General features: G+C 40.4%; 1 non-coding gene across 1 annotated transcript; it reads left to right on the top strand.

Annotated features, from left to right (window-relative positions):
* Positions 1–1,328: 1,328 nt before the first annotated feature.
* On the top strand, positions 1,329–1,400 carry Trnat-ugu. The gene has a single exon. It is a non-coding gene; the product is annotated as a tRNA-Thr (tRNA).
* Positions 1,401–6,693: the final 5,293 nt, after the last annotated feature.

Below are 6,693 nucleotides of genomic sequence, written 5' to 3'. Positions count from 1 at the left end.
CGGTGTATTGTTCTTTACTAATTAACACGTGTATTAAAAAAAAAATATCCATCCTGTTGTACAAGGGAATTGGTAATGGCCTATCAGCAGCAGCAGTGTTCAGTATAGACACTGCCGTTAGCATTTGATTCGCCATCGCGTACTAATACATGCACATCACTCTGTACTAAGTAATACATATAGATTTTAAAAGTATCCACCCAATTAATACTACAAGGAAAGCAACACTCAGTAACACTCAGCCTACCGTGTGTTCCGCCTCGTCGCTCTCTTCAGACGGAAATCTCAAACACACTGTTGGAGCGTCGTGCCGGACTGTTTGCCTTCCCGCTGGACTGACGCGCGACAACACGAGGCAGCGTGAACTTTTGTAACGTTGGCACAATGAGAGCTGAGCGGAGCGGAGCGTGATGAGCACCATTGTCACCTTTATTTGTCCATCCGATGATCGCCGCGTGTGCGTGAAACTTCATTAACAGTGTGATGGTGTTTTGTGATTTGTTATTTATGAAACGCTCCATCCTCATCATCACCATCATCACCATCATCACTGCGCTGCTTTGTGCCTTCCATCCCAGCCGCTTCAAGGGTCTCAATGCGATTTATACATTACTCTTTCCGGTATTCACAGCTATATAACAAATGTGTGTGTGTGTGTGTGTGTGTGTGTGTGTGTGTGTGTGTGTGTGTGTGTGTGTGTGTGTGTGTGTGTGTGTTTCCTTACAACGTGAAGAACACATCCCGTCACAAAGACTGCTGTATTTTTACCTTGTATTACGTTTAATACTCATAGGTCATCTATGAGTGCTGCATCTGGCATGTCTGTATGCAGCCTCACCCCTGCGCTACTCACTGGTAGAGTGTGGCTGCAGTGCTGGATGAAAGGCGGACTACATTTGAAGTCTTTATTATAAAACACTTCTCCGCCGCACCTTCACGACATTTTATTGTCTCTGATTGGAGCTGCACAGGATCTTCAGGGTGATTTTGATGTTCTAGTGACAAATTAACGAGATTTTTACGTTCACAGAAAAAGTGGTCATGTGTTGCAAATTATTTAAGACGAAATCTATATACCAGCAATTTTCTCCCATAACAATACCATTTGGAAGCTCCTAAAAACTACCACGTTGTTTCCTCTCTCTTCACAATGTGTAGACCACCACACAAGTGTCCACATAGCCAGCAATGCAACCATTCATTAGCGTTAGTTACCGGGACTACCACGCCAATGAACACAGTCAAAGTATTATTGTAATACTTTTTATCGCTCGGGCTGTGACGTGGCTGTCGCTTCATAACTTTTATTGGTCTTCGTCGTTTTCATCGCCTCCTTAGCTCAGGGGCAGAGCACTGGTCTTGTAAACCAGGGGTCGTGAGTTCGATTCTCACAGGGGGCAAACTTCTGTTATTTTTAAGCAGTGGTTCCCATCTTACGGGTAAGTACACACGTGTGAGTAACTTAGATGATGTGGATTGACCATGGAAGCATTCTTATTATCATGTATGAGAAAAGACATGATGGAGGCGTCTCGTCTGGGACAAACGGCAGGCGGCAGGCGGTGGGCGGGGCGATGAGTCACTGAAATAGATTGATTGCCGGTGTAGCAGTTACAAGTGAATTCTCGGGTAGAAGTAAAGTCTTTTTCAAACATATCGTACTGCACCACTCAGTCGGGTCTTAGAGCCCGTGACGTGCGGAGGGTGATGTTATTAGTCTAATACAGAGCAGAATGGCTGTGAATACATATGCGGGCTGCCGACCATGATGGTATTAATGAAAAGAGTAAGGAGAGGAAACTGAGGAGACGCGAATATAAGCAATAATAACGCACTTAGGTCGAGTACTGAAATATATATATATATATATATATATATATATATATATATATATATATATATATATATATATATATATATATATATATATATATATATATTTGCAGAGAAATCCGAAGTAATAACTGAGTCCAACAGTTAAAGGATTTGACTCGTTGCCTTCACTTATGATATCCTATTCATAACGTTTATAAATGGTAAAATATAGATGACATTCTCTCTCTCTCTCTCTCTCTCTCTCTCTCTCTCTCTCTCTCTCTCTCTCTCTCTCTCTCTCTCTCTCTCTCTCTCTCTCTCTCTCTCTCTCTCTCTCTCTCTCTCTCTCTCTCTCTCTCGATATTAATAGCAACATGTTAGGTTGAGCCAAGGCCCCGAGGGTAAATAACACGGGGACCTCGGCCAGAGGGTGAAAAGGTCTCTGACATGTGCAAAACCATGGAAACTTTGGAATATTCATAATTTCAGCTGCATTACTTGATTATAATATCATTATATTATATTATATTATTACTTGATAGCTAACTAGCTAGGTCTGTAATGTGCGTAGGCCTATATAGTGTTTCATGAGAAGCCGTTATTAATTACTTGCACAAAGGTAGTATATTTATTTCAATAAAGGTAATTGATTTCAAATAATTAACTTATTTAAAAGTTCCTTTTCTTCAGAGATTTTCAGACCGAAACAGACAAATTTTGGAGAACTGCGATCACAACAATCCATTCCCCCTCGAAGGCGTGGGGTAAACTGAAGCTTACGTCTGGCAGCTGCCGCGAGGAGTACTTCACTTCTACCCGGGACTTCACTCTTTTAACTGCTACACCGGAGTGACAGGCCTTGCGTCCTTGTACTGTACTGTGTTACATCATGAAACGCTCATTAAAGTGACCGGTTTCGCAAAGTTTTAATTTCATCTTCGTCTGTGTGTCCTGTCCTTGGCCTGATTGCGTCACGTGATTCGCAGCCCCGCTCCGCACAGCCACGTGAAACACACACACACACACACACACACACACACACACACACACACACAGGTGTTTCTAGCTGCCACACGTCGCGAGAGTAACACAGCATGATATTCAAGACTTACGTTACTGTGAATTAAAGAAAATTGACATTTGAAATATAAGATAACTTTAAATGGTCATGATGATGATGATGATAATAATAATAATAATAATAATAATAATAATAATAATGATAATAATGATAATAATAATGATATGATGATAATAATGATAATAATGATTATAATAAAATAAATGATGATAGTGACAAAATTAATGAAAATAACAATGATAACATGATAATAAATAGATAGATGAGTTAGCATTGATCTGAGATGCCAGACATGGGTAACCGTGGGTGACTCCATCGAACAATGAATTTCAACGGTTTATTACCATTTCTTTATAACAGACACATGATATTGTCCTTACACTTGATATGAATAAGAAAAAAAAACCCTCAATAAATTGGTAATGTAATGAACCGCTGATGTCAATGTCATGAGTCCGACACGGTACAGTGGTTCCACAAGACTTGCTGGCCGACGACTTGTGATCCTGGCCACGATCCTGACTTGTAAACGACTTCGCATACGTTAAAATATTCACTCTTTAGTACGTATCATAGTCTTTGTCTTGTCGAAGTATGTGAAGCCGGGCGTTGTCACGGGGGTAAATGGGTTAAAGATTACAGAAGGGTTTTGCATTTGTCCGTTAATCATCTCCATCTCCATCTCCATCTCCACTCCCAGCAGTGTTTGTAAGGGAGAGGAATGCCGTACTGTGTAAAGGACAATCTCCGACCTTCAGTAACTCTGAAATAACAATGTAATCTGTAGAGAGAGAGAGAGAGAGAGAGAGAGAGAGAGAGAGAGAGAGAGAGAGAGAGAGAGAGAGAGAGGAGTCATCAGTCAGTCAGTGTAACGGAAAAAAACACAAGCAATCACAGAGACGAGCGGATAGACAAACATAGGAGAAAGTAAAGAGACTAAATGAAATCGATAGATAAACTGCAAGGAAGATAGAGAGACAGACCGACATGCAGACGTACGTAGACAGGTAGACGAACAGAGAAAGAAACGAAAAGACACCAGGATAGATAAACAGACCAAAGGCAGACGTACGACCAGAGAATAGGAATAAACAAACTGAAGTGGTTCTTTTAATACTCATAGCACGTTGGTCAGGGAAAAAAGACGAAGAAAACAAAAACGGAGCTGTATCTGACACGAGAACTTCAATATTTATCAGGAAATGAATAGTTCGAAGACAGCTGCTATTGAAAGGTTTATTAAAGATGCGTTGTAAAAAAGAAACCTGTGTTTTCGAGGAGCTCCCCTCACGCTGCTGGAACTGCCACGACTGACCTTGTGGCCTCCGTGACACAATGAACACTGTCGGGGATGGAATAGCGGAATGGGAGTGGCGGTGTGTTGCGACAGTTTGTGAAGGTTAATGTAGGAATGATAACAACGATTTTTGATTGAGTGAATAATATTTGTGAAAGAGAAATTGAAGTATATTTGACGTGTTTGTATGATTAAAGCTTTTTAGTTCAGGTTTTTTTTAAGGCAGGATCCGGTATGTATTGTGTTGCGTGTCAGTAAGCAGCAGTGAAGCGGGAATCTCACTTATGTAATGTTTTTAGTTTAATAGTGACATCGATGTTGAAAAATATCTCTTTTGAAGCAAGACCCAACATATATTTCACATTATGCTATCTACATTATATTTGAATGTATGAAAACTGATATTTAAATAAGATTGAATGATATAATAAACGTGACTTTAATACAGCAATAATTGATGCATGAATAACTCAAGATTAAGGAGAGATGCACCAAAATACAGTAAAAGGCTCGAGAGGGAAAAGTTTTCAGGCTCAGAGCGAGACAGAAATGAAATACTAAGGACCTGGTCGGAGAAAAACCAAAGCAAGAAACAATTTGTGGTCTTTCAAACGTGTGGAAAATAAGTCGCAGTTGACAGGTGGAGGAAACCTAAGGGAAACAACTGGGAAAACATTTGGAGTGAGCTCTTTATGTATCATTCTGAGCCCCATGAAAGTGTTGGCAGGGTTTCTGAGTCTATTGGAGGGTGGGAAGTGTTTGACGAGGTATTCAGCTGTTCACCGGAGAAACTGTAAAATGGCGAACTCTCTCATTATCTTTCCTGATTTTGGCTGACTATTGTGAAATTTATTTGTTATTGTAATTTTAGTGGTATATCATTAAGGAATTCGCATTATTGATGGCAGATGGTAACAAATATCGTGTTGATTTTGTAATTGGTATTTAAAAATACTCCTTACTATAGACCAAAGTGTTAAAAAATAAATCATAAGATATCATAGCAGTATCACCACCACCATCCAGCACCAGTAGCAGCAATAGCAGTAGCAGCAGCTGTAGCAAGTAACATCAACAGTAGCAGCAGCAGAAGCAGCAGCAACAGCAGAAGCAGTAGTAGCAAGAACAACCGCAGCAGCAGCAACAAGAACAACCGCAGCAGCAGCAACAGCAATAACAGTAGCAACAGCAGAAGCAACAGAAGCAGCAGCAGGAACAACAGCAGCAGCAGCAGCAGCAGTTGGGCTGCAGGGGGAAGTTGAAATAAAGGCAGAAAGAGGAAGGAATGGAATGTGACCGCTATGTTGCAATACATCCAAGGCAATGTTGAAACTTTGACCGAGGACAGACGGGAAGGAGAGTCGAAATTTAGTTAAGTAAAGGCCGGGAGTCGATATGCCGATGACTGTCGCCGTACCTACACGATATACAGGAACTTGCAGACAGACGTCATGAACACTTAAGTTAACGCAGAATAAGAAATTAGTATTTTCCAAGATTACTAAAGAGTCTCTTGTATAAAAGTAAGTGTCCAGAAAGTTGTAAATGCTTTTTGAAAGTATTGGGTTGTAGTGGAAGAATTGAAGATGAAAATATACATTGTCGATAGGCACCGCTGACAACAAGAGAACTAATAGAGAAATTAATATTTTCACATTTCATTGTATTAGTATTTCGTTTATTTTCGTTTGAAACTCCTTGATAAATAACTCAGAAAAAGAGAAAAACAGCAGGTTAATTTTGTCAATATTAGACTAAAGAACTATTCAATATTGCAGTCCTTCTCCCTGATCTCATGTCTCCCCGAAACACACGATATGTCTTTGTTATTCCTAACGAACTTAATTATACCACTCAAAACAATACGGAAGGAGATATTACATCCCTCTCTACTCGCCCTGTGTTTCCTGGTGGTGTGTAAACTTCCCTTACGCAGAAATATGCCGCTAGAGAAGCTCATACAAAGGTAAGCACACACTGGAGTACCTTTGTGTGGCTTATTATGCATACGTAAGGAAGCCTGAAGCGGTAAAATGTGCTGCGAGGTGTTTGCTGAGGAGTGAAGCGTGTAGTGTTAAGCCTTGTGACGTATAATTTAGTAAAGAAAGGGGGAGGAAGGTGGAACGTGATGTAAGATAATGATCAGTGTAGAATAAAGCGGGTATTTTACTATTTAGATGATAAACAGAAACGGCGGAAATATTAATAAACAAAGTAAAAAAAAGAAAAAAATATACATGCAACGACGAAAAAAAATAGAAGAAATTTAACGTATCAGAAATTATTTATACAAAAGTCACACAAATATCACATGAAACCTGCAAACTATTACAAGACGAAAATGAAGAAGGAATTTGACAGTCTGCAAGCTAGCATCTGGCACTCTACGTTTGGCGTGTGTGACGGGCGTGGGCAGGGCGTGGGCGGCGAGAGATGAGACACGTAGGTGGAGAGCGACGCAGGCCTGATGCATACGTGAAGGGCTGGCTAGAGGATGGAC

The sequence above is a fragment of the Portunus trituberculatus genome, chromosome 6, assembly GCF_017591435.1.
Source record: "Portunus trituberculatus isolate SZX2019 chromosome 6, ASM1759143v1, whole genome shotgun sequence".
Classification (NCBI taxonomy): domain Eukaryota; kingdom Metazoa; phylum Arthropoda; class Malacostraca; order Decapoda; family Portunidae; genus Portunus; species Portunus trituberculatus.
The sequence above is the reverse complement of the archived record's forward strand: the minus strand, read 5'-3'. Positions and strand labels throughout refer to the sequence as shown.